General features: G+C 41.4%; 1 non-coding gene across 1 annotated transcript; it reads left to right on the top strand.

The window, feature by feature from the left end:
* Positions 1 to 4,960: 4,960 nt before the first annotated feature.
* TRNAT-GGU (transfer RNA threonine (anticodon GGU)) lies at positions 4,961 to 5,034 on the top strand. The gene has a single exon. It is a non-coding gene; the product is annotated as a tRNA-Thr (tRNA).
* The last annotated feature ends 10,424 nt before the right edge of the window (positions 5,035 to 15,458 follow it).

The raw sequence follows: 15,458 nt of genomic DNA, 5'->3' as shown, positions 1-15,458 counted from the left end.
CTATACGATATTTAAATAATATGTTCTAATTCATGGGGGTGACTTGAAAAATTGCATATTTTTAGAATGTTTATTCATCTGATTGATAAAATGCACTGGTGTGCAAAAATTAAGGATGAGACAGTTTTTCTAATCGAGCATAGTGCAAGAGTGTTCCAAATCGACATAAATAATACCGTAAGATCCCTGAGACATAAGAACGTGGAGGAAAGTGATCGGAATATTAGCTTCAAGCACAACTGGACCAGAAGAACAAAACATCCATGTAACAAGTGACTACTTCATAAGTGACTACTTCACCAAACACCAACTCTGGCCATATCGCTATATTGCAATTTACTGCCGTTAGTGAGATGGGTTGGAAGTGAAGGCGCTGTCTATCGGTGGTCGCCTCGAGTTCGTTAGGAAAAATATCTTATCTATATCCTTCTTCGGGTTCGAACCTGGGACCTTGACAACAACCTTCACGATGGTAGACGAGCATCTTACCACCATGCCACTAGGGCACGTAACAAGTGACTGGCAAGGGAAATCTAGCCTTTAATAAGAGATATGGTCACCCCTGGTTAATTTACATTATTTACCCATGATGAGTACAAGGTTGTCAACAAGCTGTTGAGGTATTGCTGGCCATTCCTGTTTGTAGCTTCAATCACAGCTCTGGATTTGCAGGGGTAGAAACTCTGGCCAAAATTAACATCTTGCGCCATCCTGCTCCAATAGTGTAGTTTCCAGGGCTCCCACTCGTCCTACTTTCTCAGTTTTGTCCTACTTTTCCTACCACAAATCCTATCAACAAAATTTGTGTAATTGATTTTAATTGAGCAGGAAATCATTGATATATTGCCAAATATTACAAATGTTGGAGAATGCAATTAATGATTCTGCCAAAGCAGAAATTGTATCATTTTCAAATTTATTTATGGGGGGGGGGGCGTATGTGGACCATTTGGTTGATTAATTTTTCATTTGTTTAGTTTGAGGGTTCAACAAGTATAGTAGTCATTAAAAACTTCTGTCTGGATGGAAAAATAATTTTGTATTTATATTACTTCATGGTCTTGGACAGTAACATTCATCATTCAAAATTATGGTGCAAATAGGTGAAACAACAGTTTGCATTTCAAAGCAGTTGGATACATAGGCCTATTCTAGGTTTGGTGATGCTGATGCTGCCCAATAGCATTCAGTTGTCTTCTGTATTATTAAGGCATGAAGAGAGGCATAAACAATATTTACAATGCTCAGCAAAGAGCTAGAAATGGAAGTGCTTCATTTGTCAAAAATGATTACACTGGCATTGAACAGTAATATGTGAAAAAAATCCCTTTAAAAAATTATGGACGATGCAGTAAAACTATCTGGTTCACCTTACCTTATTTTCATCGGATCTTGTAATCTACACATTTTGCACTGTGCTTTTGAAAGTGGTCTCGAAAAGGAATTTTATTAAAAAACCGTCTTTCTTAAAAAAACGTACGTCTTCAAAATTTACTGTGCATTGTCGAAGAGAGCAAGCTCTGCACTTTGGAAGACTCCAAAAAAGAATGTAATAATATATGAGGAGAGGCAGCAAATAATTATCTGTGGTTGCTAGTGCATTGTTTTGGCCAAAAATTGGTTTTGTAACCAAGTCATTTATCATTTTGTTTTGGCTTGAGTCAATCTTATAGGAAACTGAAATAGTGCTATGAAAAAAAAGTTATAATTTTTTTTAGGGATTTTTTTTCCATTATGCTATGATTATGTTGTCTAAGGGGGTTACCCTCCCCCATCCTACTTTTTGATCCTGCGTTTTCTTACTTTTTCTCATTTTTTGAGTGGGAGCCCTGAGTTTCGTATTTTTCTGTGCCAAATATCGAATCTTGCTTCAGTATGCCTGGAATTTCGGAAAGGACGGCACAAACTTTTTCTTGCCGCGAAACAATTCTTTCCGAAAAGAGCTCATTTTATTCCACTGTACTTAAACTATTGTCTCCTCATCTGACTTTCCATCATGAAACCCCGATAATATCCGTGATGCAACTGAAGAGGGTTTGCAATGGTCTCAGCTTTAAAGCTCAAAATGTTAGTCAGTTTAGGTGCTCAAAAAAAAAAAGTCGCCACTAGAAGCAGCAGAAATTACTGTGGTCGATAGTCATTGCGCCAAATCCTGATGTTTCGTGAAAAAAATTTTCATTCTGGGGTTAAAAAAAAACATGTCCACCGAATTACGAATGCTAATTTAGAATAACAAGCGTTAAATTGCAAAGTTGCTGAATAACGAAGGTTAAATCGCCAAACATTGTGTTGATCCTTCCGAAATTCTCTCATTTTGCAACAATTTCTTTCCTAGTATAAAAAAAATTGAAAACTTATAGTCCATTTGAAGTGCTGCTGTTCCAGACAGCAAATAGTGCCCTCAATAAGCAAAAATCATCTTAAATAGACTGGTGCGAAAAATTTTATGACAGCCGCTCTTTTAAACAAGGTTGTCAAAAGCCTGAAACACCAAAAACAAAAAACAAGCTGATGAAAAGATGCTTGATAACAAAAGACAGTGCAGTTTTATTTTAAAAAGGGATGAGGGTTAACGAAAATATTCTTAGCTGCTCCAATTTATAAATATCTGCTCCGAATCCTGAATTTTGCTGCTCCGAAATGGACTTTGTCATTTCCCACCCCTGGAATTGTTGCTGGTGACATACTGCCAAGCATCTCCCTAGTGTCCCACATGTGTTCGATTGGATTTAGATCTGGGGAACCTTGCCGGCCAATCGATGTGTTCAATATCTTCTCCCTCCAACAGCTCTGTGGCAACCACTGCATGGTGAGTTATCGTCCATGAAGAATGAGGACCCATAGCAACTCTAAAAAGTCGCACATGAGGAAGGAGAACCTTGGTACTATAGCAGGCGCCAGTGACTGAACGACCTCGGATGATGTACAGGTACCAAGCATTGATACCTTTCCAAACAAGAACTCCACCACCTCTGAACCGGTGTTTTTCAATGATGTTGGAGGAGTTATTACGTGTTCCCCGCTCTCTCCAGATGTGTATGCATCCAGGATCACTAGTCAGACTAAATCTGCTTTTTCATCCTTAAAGAGTACCTCAAACCCAATTTTCCAGCTTCGTCCTTAATTTTTGCACACCAGTGTAAGATAAACCGTGTTCATGTTTGTGGCCCTAGACTATTGGTAATTTTCAGATCATTAAAATTTCATTGCTCCCATCCCCCAACCCTGTTCCAATCAACAAAAAAATTATCTATGTAAAATTTTAGATTAATCGGAGAACTGCTAGACAATTCTCAAATGCCTTGCAGTTAAAACATAGTGAGCAATGTAAAATTCCCTATATGCAATTGAGTAATTCTGTTCAAAAGTGATATACTCTTCTCTATCTTAACCATTTTTTCCTCTTTGAGAAATTTATGAGGACACATCCAGTCAACCCCAGTAATTCTTTAAAAACATTCTGAATCCAATTTCATAAAAAAGAATTGTCCGTGGCAACGATCTGTGAAACAAATCAAAACAAATGTCATCATAAATTTCTCTAAGAAAAAAAAATTGTCGAGATATTATAACGCAGAATTAATTCTTTTGGACAGAATTAATCATTGACTTAAAAGTAGTTTCCGGCCTATTGGGCCATGGTCGAAGGCATTTTCTGCCCAACGTTTCTCCCACATCTGTGGAAAGCGTCTTCTGAGAAACGCACATTCTGTGCGACATGTTGTCTAGTTGCTCTCTATATATATACTTTTGGGGCTTGGGCCACAAAAGAGCCACATTTGCTGGCTTGAGTGAATGTCTTGTGCTCTTATTGGCTGTCGAGGTCATTTCCTGTCTGGCTCTTGTCGGAGGTACATCTTGGCTCTTCGCTGCTGAAGTAACTGGACACAGGTGGGATGCCTTGCCCAAGGGCAAAGGGTGATATTGGATCATCCCGTATGTTACCTAGAAAAGGGTGCTCAACCTTGAGGAGAGTGTGGGGCTGCAGTCCACTTAAGTGATCTGCGAATCACTCAGGTGCTCTGGAACTGTGCTGTGTGTCACTTAAGGGATCTGAGAAAGTGTGGCGCTTGAGTGATGTAGAACTGTGCCGCGGATTAATTGAGTGATGTGGGACTTTGTAACTGCACTGCAGTTCGCTTTAGTGATCTCTAAATGTGCTGCATTTTTATAAAATTAAGTTTGAGATCGTGGGCCACATCAGATGACTCGGAGGACCACCTTTGGTCCGGGGCACTGGTTGAGCATATAATTCCTTTCTTGAGGGGGATGATCAACTCCCTCCCCACTTTTAGGTCAATCTAAACCGGTATTTCTCAACCTCGAGCCATGTGAGCCGTGGCTCCCCTTTGGGCGCAGGAGCTTGGTGGGGCACAGAAAGCTCTGAAAAACTTTTTCAGGTGCGAAGAAAGTGTATCGCGGGCCACTTGAGTTATCTGGAGTATAATAGCACCGCAGGTTACTTAAGTAACAAATACAGGATGGGCAAAAAGTCCGTAGAAACTTTAAAAATTCATAAAAACCGGAAAGAAACCGAAATAAACGGTTTGAAGGGTTAGCATCGTTAGATCACGAATTATTTGACTGGAAAAGAAAAACAGCCGATAGGTGGCGCTGACGTACAAAGCTCAGAGAAAAGATACGCAAATAATGAACAGAATCAAGGAAACAGTTATTTTCCGGATATTATGCTGAGGTGAGCTCGGAAAGAAAAGTCATCACGTCTCCGCCGGGACTCGAACCCAGGCGGAGACGTGATGACTTTTCTTTCCGAGCTCACCTCAGCATAATATCCGGAAAATAACTGTTTCCTTGATATCTCTGGCTGAGAAAAAAGCCATCTATATCTCTCTAAACCGTCCCACCCGGGGGCCATTTCCTGAAGTTAAGAGAGGCTACTAATGCCTCTACTTCAGCGCCTCACGACACAGTGCGTGAAATTAGGAAGGCAGATTCATGTGTCTCCAGTGGTGTAGATGGTAGCATGCTTGCCCGGTATGCAAGAGGGCCTGGGTTCGAGTCCCGGCGGAGACGTGATGACTTTTCTTTCCGAGCTCACCTCAGCATAATATCCGGAAAATAACTGTTTCCTTGATATCTCTGGCTGAGAAAAAAAGCCATCTATATCTCTCTAAATGAACAGAATGCCTCCAAATCGTTTATTACAGCGGTATGTGTTCCACATGACCACCACAGGGGATAACACATTGCAGGCGACACAAATCCAGCAACGACAGGTCCACATACAGTTTACAATGGTGAATTGCTTGTGGATTAGAAGCGCGCGCAAGGTCTTATAAGTCTCATTTGCATATTTCCACCGAAGTCGCTCGTACCAGCGCCACCCATCGGGCGTTTCTTCAGTTATTTTTCCTGTTTTAAAAAAATTCCCGTGACCTATTGATGCTAACCCTTCAAACCGTTTTTTATTTCATTTATTTTTCCGGTTTTGAAGTTTCTACAGACTCTTTGCCCACCCTGCATGACGCGGGTCATTTAAGTGATCTGAAACTGTGTCACAGGTTCCTCGATTGATATGTAAATCAGCTGTGGGTGACAAGTAATTTGGGAATGTACCGCAGGTAACCGAAGTGATGATAGGAATGTGCCGCGGATCAATCAAGGGATCTTCGAATATATATCGCGGGCCACTCAAGTGATGTGGAATTCCACTGTGGATCACTTCCGTGAACCCAATTGTGGAAAATTAGGTTTGAGGTCACGGGCCACATCCGACTCCGAGGGCCATGGGTTGAGCATATATGAATTAAAACCTAAGTTGGCTATCTTCAACATGTTGCACGCCGATGCACCAAATGTGCTCAATGCTCATGCTAGATTTCGTGCTCACAAGCACTTGATGATCATGATTTCAAAATTGCATCCTGGAAAAATTGCATTCATTCATTGCATTAGGTTTTGTGAATTACAGATTTACAAACCCTATAATGTTGTAAAAAGAACTAAGCGACACATTTACCGATCACTTTGTGTCCTGTGGTAGGCCTACAGTTCTACATCACTTAAGTGACTCCGGCATATTTACAGATAACTTAAGTGACCCATGGCACTGTTCCAGATCACACAAGTGGCCCGCAACACATTTCCAAACCAATAAAGTAGCTTAAAGGTTGAGCACCCTTGCCGTAAGGGGTGTTCCCTGTTTGATGATACGCATAGTCAGTCCTCGCGGCTCAAGAAAGGTTGAAGACTCCTGTTCTAAGAGAAATATAGTAAGGAAAAAGTGGGGCTTTTTTCAAAATTTAGCAGACATGCTCATATAACCAAGCCGATCTGAGTGCATGGGGCCCCCAGATAAATACGGGGTCTCCATGAGAGATCTTTATTTCGAACCGAGCGCAACTCCGGTCTATCACCATGGGCAGTTTACTACCGAATGAGTTGTACCGGAAATGTGCAGGTGTACCTAACAGTCTGAGCGCGTATAGCGTTTGCGTTAATCTTAGTGCTGCCATCAATTTTTCAAACTACCAGAGTAATGATTGAATATTTGCCGTTGTAGGGTCTGTTGCTTACTGTGGCGAGTCTTTTCAAGGAGAGATTGTGCCGCCGGGGGGGGGGGGTCGAACCTGGATCCTGTGCGAATTCCGTCACTATGGACCTCACAGCGGATGACAAATAATGAGATCTGAATGAGCTTTTGAAACTACAATTTTTTTTTTAATAATTGGGCTAGTATTTTTCCAGCCCGGAGGGGAGGGTCTCTCTGAAATATCATTTTGTCCGGGTACCTGTGTTGCTGATGAGACACGCCCTGAGGGCCTCATGACCATAGTGGAGCTACATAATGGCATCTGGTGGTATGATGCCATTATGTAGCTCCACTATCGTTCCTTTTTATCCTTTGGATGTCTGTTTTTGGAAAGTTGTATTTGCTTTTCCCATGCTCTTACGTTTCGGGGATGTTACGATATTATTTGTGTCGATTTTGGACCCCTTTTGCACGACGTTACATTAGAAAAACCGCCTTGTCCAGTTTGAATTTTTGCACATTAGTGTACAAATACAACGCCACAACAGGCAAATTGCCCAACGAGGTGGCTGACTTAAGAAAATCATGGATCCCCGAGCCATTTTTTAGAGGCCCTACCTACTACTGCTACACCACACATGCACCCCGCCCACACCACCACCACCCCCCGACACTAAATTCCGGAAAATATTCCAGTTGTCTGAAGAATACGAGGGCGTGCTAAACAGTCCCGTGAGGTGTCGAAGAAGGAAAAAGTATCCTGGAGATCGCATTCACACACCATATGGCTGACTTCGACAGCAACTGCTCCAGTGTTGCAACCAAGCGGAAAAAGGACGAACTATATGTTCGTGGAAGGTGAATCCAAGAAGAAAAAAATTTATATACAGTCAATTCCCCCCCCCCCCCCGTTATAACGAACTCCAGGAGACCGGAGAAATCACTTCGTTACAGCGAAATTTCGTTGTAAGGGAATTCCGGGTATTTGCATTGTTCCTATGTAAACTTATCATATAGGCTATATCAAACCATTGGCCGGCAGACCAAATGTGGCCCTGTGGGTTTTCTGATGTGGCCTGTTCCCTCAAACCTAATTTTGTAAAACTGAACTATAAGCGACACTTTCACATATCGCTTAAGTGACATGTGGCACATTTTCAGTTCACTCAAGTAGGCCCGTGGCACATTCACAGATCACTTAATTGACCCGCGACACTGTTCCAGCACACTTCAGCGATCCATGGCACATTTAAAGATACCTTACGGGACGTGGCACAGTTTTAGAGTACTTGAGCGGCCTCCAGCACGGTTCTCAAATAGCTAAGAAAATTAGTTGAATGGAAGAAGGGTGGCAAAATTTGCATATAGATATGTGTGTGTGTGTGTGTGTGTGTATATATACATATATATATATAAAACCTTGAATAAATCCGCCTCTACCCAGATAGCAAGAACTAGGTCAGTGAGTAAGAAAAAGAGTGACACCTAGAGAGTTAGCAAGCACGTGAGTGAGAAAAATGGTGACTTAGAGGGTGAGCAAGCATGTGAATGATGAAACGAGCGACACCTAGAGAGTTTACAAGCACGTAAGTGAGCAAAAGAGTGAGCAAGCATGTGAATGATTAAACGACTGGCCCACAGAGCGAGGGAGCAGGTCAGTGAGTGATCTAGAGCGTGTGCAAGCATGTTAGCAACCAAAACACTGTGCAAGCCTTTGAGCGACTTTAGCGGCACAGATGCAGATGTAATTGCAATAGTGGGCGGGGTGTGACGAAGGCGAAGAAAGAGTAGTCAAGAAAATTAGACTTAAATGGGAGAAAGGGTAGCAAAATTCGTGTAGCCCCTCCACAGGCGGAAAAACCATAAATGCGCCTCCGACCATAGGTTGTGAAACGCTGCCTTAAGAAGAAATTATTACCTCTGGCAGATAGCTCCGGATTAATCTCCCATCGATTAAAGATGGGAATCCATCAAATTGAGCGATTATCCCCTCCCCATAATGGACGATAATTTGATCATCGCATAACCACTTCATTACAACCAATATCCTCCACATCCGCCTTCGAGGGTCACAGACCGTTTAATAAGTCCAAGCCAATTTACTTCTCTTTTCGGGGGGGGGGGGGGGAAATGCCATTAGAATGGATTAACCCGTTCTGGTACAGGCCGCCTACTACTGTTCTAGCACGAAAAAAAAATCCCTGTGCATACATGATAATAATAAAAGTCAAGATTCCCTATATATTCCAAATAAGATAACCATAATTCCACGCTTAAAAGAAAAGAAAAATGTTATATCCGATTTTATAATCGTGATATTCTCTCGAGATAAAGACGGACGTGTTTATACGGCCTCGTCGGGGGGGGGGGGCACAGGCAGCAGCAGGTGTTTTACCAATTACTCGTTTTGGTCACGTTGCCCACGCTTTAACGTGATGTGCACCATCTGCACACACCCTCCGCAGGCCTTTCGGTGAAGATGGCAGGTGATTTCGCGGGGCCTCGGAAATGCGTGAGGCTCGATTTTTTTTTTGTTTCCATTCATTGGATGATGATATTATTGTTGCTGTTGTGTCTCACGCTTTGTGTTGTTTATTGTTGGTGGTGGTTCCATCATTAAACCGTGTTCAAATGCAGGTGGTGGACACACTGGCAGCCATGTGTTCGAATATGGGTATATGTTTGAGTGGAGGGACACGGAAATCGTTTCTTAATTCTATTCTATGAATAAGTTTCAATTATTTTTTGATATTCAAGCGTGTAAATTGAGTCAGGGCCGTCCATATCAGATGCGGGGGCGCCGGTGCGACAGTAATCGCTGGGCCAGTGGCGAACTTATGATTTTTCCATCCTCTTCTCCCATTCTAGTTTTAACTTTCTTGATCACTCACCTCCTCAAATTTCCAGCCCATCTAAATAAGCCTCTATGTCTAAGTCGCTCACATGCTCTAGGTCACTCTTTTCGTCAATCATATGCTTTAGGTCACTTTTTCGTCAATCATATGCTTTAGGTCACTTTTTCGTCAATCATATGCTTTAGGTCACTTTTTCGTCAATCATATGCTTTAGGTCACTTTTTCGTCAATCATATGCTTTAGGTCACTTTTTCGTCAATCATATGCTTTAGGTCACTATTTTGGTCGTTCACCGATCTGGTCCCTCCTTCTCTAGGTCACTATTTTGGTCGTTCACCGATCTGGTCCCTCCTTCTCTAGGTCACTCTTTGGTTCATTCACATGCTTGCACACTTTTTGATCACTCACATGCTTGTACTAGCTCTAGGTCACTCTTTTTATCACTCCCCATGGTCAAACATTAGGTCAAACTCTAGGGTTACTCTTTTAATCACTCATGTGCTTGCACAAGCTATAGGTCACTTTTTTGGTCACTCACCTTCTTGCACAAGCTATAGGTCGTTCTTTTGGTCACCCTCCATGCTCAAACACTCTCTAGGGTCACTCTTCTGATAATCACTCAGGCAGGGCCGCAACTAGGGAGGGGGAGAAGGCGGGTCTCGTGCCCCGGGCACTGGACCAGAGGGGGCGCAAATTTTATCCTCAAACCTCTCTTTCAACATTAGAAGGGGGCGCCAAAATGTGCACTTGTCCCGGGTGACCAAGCATCTAGTTGCGGCCCTGCACTCAGGAGCATTTGTGCATCATGCTTGACTAAAGCAATCTGTGAATAAAAACTTTGCTACTTTTTTGACATTTTACTTGACTTTGAAACATGATTTCTAAAAATATACTAATTGTGTATTATTACAAAATTTTGATACGATATTTTGCTACATATTTTTGAGGTTTCCGTAAGATTTTGGTACGGAATCCAATACACTTATACTGTATTTGTCTGATTATAGTGTTTTATACACGACATGTTAAATGAAATTTCAAAAAATTCACATGCACACAGGGCCGTCATTTCAACTTTTTCCTAGGGGTGGGGGAGCAAACCACACGTACTCAATGTCTGTATATATATACCATTTTTAGTGTATTTTCAAAAGCTGGAAGGGGGGGGGCAACCCCCCCCCCCCCAAATGACGGGCCTGCATGCACATCAACAGATTTGGGTGTAAATTATGGGCATACCATCATGGGCCCCACACCCTAGAGCAGGGCTCCTAGACTGGAATCTTTTGCGCCCCCCCCCCTCTCCGGTCAGACTTTTCACGGGCCCTTCTATAGTTAATTTATTTGAAAAAGCCAAAAAATTATGAAAATTGTCCTGGCCCTGTCAGCTTCTCACCCTTGTGGGGGGGGGGGGGGGGGGGCTATGCATACCATATAATCTGTCAAATTTTAATTCATTACCTGCATCATCACTAGCTAAATGTACTGTGAAAATAACAAAAACATATTGTCAAAACATTCATAGAATTTTAATTTTTTTCTATCGCGTTGCGAATATCCCGTTTTTTAAACTTAAAATTTGATATAAAAATGACTTTTTCATAGAAATAGTCATAGTCCAAAATTTATTATTGTTTTCACCATTTCGAGATACTTTCTATCAAAAAATGTTATTAAAGTTCACTCCAGTAACTTCTTATAGAAAAACGCTATGAAAAGTAGTCGGATATTAGCATTGATCACATGACAAATATTGCCGTTGTTGACATGAAATAACATACACACTGAATATTCATTTCAAACAGCAGAAATGCATTAAATGTACATCTTGTTTTAAATATTCTGTGATTATTATTAGTTACGACTTATTCTTTTTCTCGGTGGTTTAAATTGTGGTTTCTGGTCACCCGGCAATATCTTCCCCATTATTATACCGGAAAATTGAAGCTGTGCTGTAATTTTGCAATACAAGAACAGATCATGAAACATCAAAATTAGGCAAAGATTGGTGTGAAATTGTAGATTTGTATAGAGAAAACATACACACACACAAAATGATTTTTATATGCATATGTAAAGAAATGACGAGTGTTTTAGTTCTAAAGCGCCATCTGTGAGTGAAATTTGAACTTTCTTTTATTTATCAAAAATAACTCTTGGCCACATGATGAGTTATCTCAGTGCAAACAGTACCTTTTTACGCCAGTTGGTTGTGATTTGTTATTAATTTAATATTCATTCTTTGGAGATGCAGTTTCTGCGTGACGCCATTTTGTACTCGACATAGGGTGATGGAACTTGAAAAAAATCCTTGAACAAAAGTTGAGAAAAAAAAATAAAAAAAGAACAGAATTCCGTAGTTTTTCACGATTTGTCGTAGTTCCGTATTTTATGGTGGAAATCCGCAGGAACTACAGAAATTCCGTAGTAATTAGCAAATGTGCACTAGTTCGTTTTCTGCGGCTTGCGGGCGTTGATCTCAATTGTAACTGAAACGTTAGCGGCTGCCTTCTTGGGCTTCTTGCAAAAGTCATAGTTTCTTTGTTGTATTCGCCTTCTCCGCAGGGTCGTCTTAAGCCGCATCATGCGCTCCTGAACAAACAGGAGGGGAAAAGGATTTTCTGAGACCAGAAATCCCTGCCTACCAATTTGCATGCTGCTACTACTACTACTAAATCGAACATGCATCTCGTACATATTTCTCTGTGGAATTTGTAACGAATCGGTACATGTCGGAACGTGTTGCGTGAGTGTAATTATATGCTTGGCCCTAAAAGATGTATGCTGTCCGACTTTAGCTTGTTTCGTGTGCTTGCTAGTGCTGCCATCCAAGTTCCATATTTTGAAGTAAAGATAGCAAATGCTGGAATTTTCATGTTATGTCAGTATCGTGTTGCGGGACTGCACGCTCTCTGCGGAGAGAATTTTATAAAAGCTTGCGTAATGCACTTGATCACAAAGCACTACTGCAAAAGTTCACACTAAAAATATTCGGATTCCTTGAAACGAATTAATCAATTTTATATTGATTCCTATGGGAGGAAAAAACTATTTTGGTTTCTGAACAATTCGCTTTACGAACGGACTTCCGGAACGAATTACATGTAGTAAGTTCGTAAATCGAGTATTGACTGTTCATAGAAGCATATACGTAATACTATGAGACTAAGAATACTCAGCCCCCTACCCTCCTTTTTAATTTAGGAGTACGTTATGTAATGCATCTCACCCTTCATGACATACGCCCTTCAATCAGGTATATACGGGACGTCTGACAACCATGTCTCCCATCCCGATGTTTTACTCGTTTTTTCGCCTCTGTGCAGAAGTAGTGTGATAATATTTTCATTATACTTTCTTAGTTTTACCTTGTAATGCCAGGGCCGTCATTTCAACTTTTTCCAGGGCGAGGGGGGGGGGGGCAAAGAGCATGTACTAAAGGTACGCATATATATATATATATATATATATATATATATATATATATATATATGTATATACACTCATTGCCATAAAAATTTGCGCACCCAGATGAAGTCGTCAAAATTAAACGAAATTTTACGCATGTAAGTACTACGTTGATATAAGTAAGTGATTAGAAAATCCAAGAAAAAGGATCATTTATTGCAGAAAAAAGTACAGATGAACAGAAGTTTTAGTACTCTGTTGGACCCCCCCCCCCCCCTCTCTAGCGCGAATGCACGATGCGATACGAGCGGGCATTGAGACATACAAGTTCCGTATGATGTCCTGAGACATCTCGTTCTACAGTTGCTGTAAATGCGCCTCTAGTTCGACCAACCTCGTAGGGTGTCCAACTTGTCGTCCCAAATGATCCCAGATATGCTCGATTGGTGATAAATCTGGGGATAGAGCAGGCCAGGGAAGGGTGGTAATGTGGCGGAGGCAGTCTTGTGACATCCTTGCTGTGTGTGACCTAGCATTGTCTTGTTGAAAAATGGCTCCTGGGAGCCCTGCCATGAGTGGCAACACATGTGGCTGAAGGATGTTATGGACGTACCGCTGGGCTGTCATTGTGCCATGGATCAATATTAGGGGTGACCGTGTATTGTAAGCAATGGCACCCCATACCATGACACCAGCTGTGGGAGCGGTGTGTCGCTGTAAAGCGAAGGCAGGATTGAAGCGTTCACCACGGGGCCTCCACATACGAACACGATTGTCATCACTGCTGAAGTTGAATCTCGATTCGCCGCTGAAGACGACCTGGTTCCATTCCGTTGCAGTCCAATCCCGTCGTGCTCGACACCACTCCAAACGGAGGCGTTGATGGGTGGGTGTCATTGGCAGCACACGTAATGGGCGCCGAGATACCAGATGTCCTTCAGCCAGGCGCCTTGCGATGGTTCGGGAAGACACAGGGGCCCGTAGTGAAGCTGCTGCCTGTGTCTGGATAGCGGCCAATGAGGCAGATGGCTCTACGCGTGCGTTTCGGATGATGTGACGGTCTTCTCGACGACTGGTGTGTCGAGGGCGTCCTGAACCTGGTCGCCGTGTAAATGACGTCTCTTCTGTCCACTGGTCCCAACACCTCCTCACAGTAAAATCAGAACGGCCTAGTTGACGAGCTACTCGCCGAGCTGACCACCCAGCTTCCATCATCCCGATGATTCTTCCCCTATCGAACTCTGGCAACTGCTCATATGGTCTTCCGACGGCGGCGTAACGGCATGTCTACCTCAGCATTTCCTTTGCAAACGATTAAATACACTCCAGCAAGCTCTGCTTACCTGTTTTATACTCCAAGGAGAACGAAGTTCAACGCCCTCTAGTGGCATTACGCAATGCGCAATCACGCTGCATTTCTAATCATTTGCATATCTGCCCGACATGTACCTTCAGGCCAACTTTCGTTTCGATCCCACAATTATTTCTTCGTGCGCAAATTTTTATGGCAATGAGTGTATATATACTATTTGTAGCGTAATTTTAAAAGCAAGGGCCTTTAAATGACGGGCATGTGTAATGCCCATCAAATGAGAGTTTTGCAAATGTCCCGATTTTGTCCCGATTATTATTAATGTACGTCCTGGTATTTAACAACGATTTCCGGGATTTATCCCGATTTTGCAGGCATCTCATCTGATCACCTAGAGACATACTTCCAATTAGAAAAAGTATCCAAATGTCACGTTGAACTCAGATGCGTCATTCATGATGCAAGGGGCTGTATAGTTATTAAAAAAAACTTTTCATGCGGACACCCTGAACCCAAAAACTGAATTAGAATGTCTTTACCCTGTCTCTACTGACAAAACAAAAAAAACAAAAAAAAAAAATTCTCCGTTTCTAAGTGCAATATTTACAACAATTTTTTGGTGTTGATTAACTACATAATTAATTTGAACTTACTGCCAACGATACACATACAGCGTAAAAAGCGCAAATACAGTGCGTTCAATTTAAAATTGTATCCACCGGAAAAGCTTTATAGCAGTAAAATTTTAAACAGAACACACTGTATTTTTCATGTGTTACAAAAGTAATTTTAAATTAATCTATGTTTCAATCCCAAACAATGAAAATTCAACTTTGAATCTTGGAAAAGAAAATTGATTGAAAAGGAATGAAATTCTTAATTTTTGATTCCGAAATTTTTCATTCAAATTAATGAACCTTATACACATTCAACAATTATTACACATTTTCCACACTTCAAATCAAAGATTTTCTGGACATGATTACGGCTGGATCACGTCACGAACCATCTTATTCATAAATATGGAAAAAGAAACTAATTTATAATATTTTTTATTAATTTCGTCACCTTTAACCCTTCTCTTACAAAATATCCATAAAACGAGACACAAAAAAACACGAAAGAGGCGGAGCTTAAAAAAAAATGGGATGAGTCACGAGTTACGCATCTACCAATCGAAACAAGGAATTGCCGGTAAATAAATACAACCTGACTATCATTGAAAGGTTCATTTGTCGCTTGGGATTAAGGATTAGTATGTTCATGCTTCTTCTGTCTTCCTGTGATCGCAGGTATATATAAAAAGACCGTTTTTTTTAGACTTTCAATTGACTTGTGTGCTTTATGTTGCAAAGACTTTATTCAAACTCTTTAATTGATAAATTTCAAA

Source organism: Pholcus phalangioides, unplaced genomic scaffold (genome assembly GCF_987345545.1).
Source record: "Pholcus phalangioides strain wild (caught in Gottingen) unplaced genomic scaffold, Ppha-v1.0 ptg000003l_1, whole genome shotgun sequence".
In the NCBI taxonomy this organism is placed as follows: Eukaryota; Metazoa; Arthropoda; class Arachnida; order Araneae; family Pholcidae; genus Pholcus; species Pholcus phalangioides.
The sequence above is the reverse complement of the archived record's forward strand: the minus strand, read 5'-3'. Positions and strand labels throughout refer to the sequence as shown.